Source organism: Triticum dicoccoides, unplaced genomic scaffold (genome assembly GCF_002162155.2).
Source record: "Triticum dicoccoides isolate Atlit2015 ecotype Zavitan unplaced genomic scaffold, WEW_v2.0 scaffold79398, whole genome shotgun sequence".
In the NCBI taxonomy this organism is placed as follows: Eukaryota; Viridiplantae; Streptophyta; class Magnoliopsida; order Poales; family Poaceae; genus Triticum; species Triticum dicoccoides.
The window spans coordinates 52-1,575 of NW_021300449.1; the positions used below are offsets into that span (position 1 = coordinate 52).

The following is a 1,524-nucleotide window of genomic DNA, read 5'->3' on the forward strand; positions in this document are numbered from 1 at the left end:
CTTTTTAATTTTTTTCGCGCCGCTTGCAAAACAAGACACACGTGTAAGTAATATATTTACCGTGTTTTATTATTTTGCACGAGTGCGGTAAGTCATAGCTGGGTGCTCACGATTCACGGGTCCAGCGTCGGCGTTGTGGCGCGGCAAGCGTGCACTGGTGCGGTTGAGAGGGAGGGGTGGAAACCGCGTTAAACTCGTCTCCGTAGTTGAGAGGGAGCGGCCAAAGCAATGTACAATCGTCTTTGTAGTGGAGCTGGGAGGGGCAAGGATAAGGGATGAAGACCGGGGTAACATGTTGGATGCGATCATACCAGCACTAAAGCACCGGATCCCATCAGAACTCCGAAGTTAAGCGTGCTTGGGTGAGAGTAGTACTAGGATGGGTGACCTCCTGGGAAGTCCTCGTGTTGCATTCCCTTTTTAATTTTTTTCGCGCCGCTTGCAAAACAAAACGCACGTGTAAGTAATATATTTACCGTGTTTTATTATTTTGCACGAGTGCGGTAAGTCATAGCTGGGTGCTCACGATTCATGGGTCCAGCGTCGGCGTTGTGGCGCGGCAAGCGTGCACTGGTGCGGTTGAGAGGGAGGGGTGGAAACCGCGGGTCCAGCGTCGGCGTTGTGGCGCGGCAAGCGTGCACTGGTGCGGTTGAGAGGGAGGGGTGGAAACCGCGTTAAACTCGTCTCCGTAGTTGAGAGGGAGCGGCCAAAGCAATGTACAATCGTCTTTGTAGTGGAGCTGGGAGGGGCAAGGATAAGGGACGAAGACCGGGGTAACATGTCGAATGCGATCATACCAGCACTAAAGCACCGGATCCCATCAGAACTCCGAAGTTAAGCATGCTTGGGCGAGAGTAGTACTAGGATGGGTGACCTCCTGGGAAGTCCTCGTGTTGCATTCCCTTTTTAATTTTTTTCGCGCCGCTTGCAAAACAAAACGCACGTGTAAGTAATATATTTACCGTGTTTTATTATTTTGCACGAGTGCGGTAAGTCATAGCTGGGTGCTCACGATTCACGGGTCCAGCGTCGGCGTTGTGGCGCGGCAAGCGTGCACTGGTGCGGTTGAGAGGGAGGGGTGGAAACCGCGTTAAACTCGTCTCCGTAGTTGAGAGGGAGCGGCCAAAGCAATGTACAATCGTCTTTGTACTGGAGCTGGGAGGGGCAAGGATAAGGGACGAAGACCGGTGTAACATGTCGGATGCGATCATACCAGCACTAAAGCACCGGATCCCATCAGAACTCCGAAGTTAAGCGTGCTTGGGCGAGAGTAGTACTAGGATGGGTGACCTCCTGGGAAGTCCTCGTGTTGCATTCCCTTTTTAATTTTTTTCGCGCCGCTTGCAAAACAAAACGCACGTGTAAGTAATATATTTACCGTGTTTTATTATTTTGCACGAGTGCGGTAAGTCATAGCTGGGTGCTCACGATTCACGGGTCCAGCGTCGGCGTTGTGGCGCGGCAAGCGTGCACTGGTGCGGTTGAGAGGGAGGGGTGGAAACCGCGTTAAACTCGTCTCCGTAG

General features: G+C 52.3%; 3 non-coding genes across 3 annotated transcripts; all 3 read left to right on the forward strand.

Moving 5' to 3' along the window:
- Positions 1 to 297: 297 nt before the first annotated feature.
- On the forward strand, positions 298 to 416 carry LOC119347906. The gene has a single exon (XR_005168588.1). It is a non-coding gene; the product is annotated as a 5S ribosomal RNA (ribosomal RNA).
- A 367-nt stretch (positions 417 to 783) lies between these two features.
- LOC119347905 lies at positions 784 to 902 on the forward strand. Its single transcript, XR_005168587.1, has one exon. It is a non-coding gene; the product is annotated as a 5S ribosomal RNA (ribosomal RNA).
- Positions 903 to 1,199: 297 nt separating this feature from the next.
- Positions 1,200 to 1,318, forward strand: LOC119347904. Its single transcript, XR_005168586.1, has one exon. It is a non-coding gene; the product is annotated as a 5S ribosomal RNA (ribosomal RNA).
- The last annotated feature ends 206 nt before the right edge of the window (positions 1,319 to 1,524 follow it).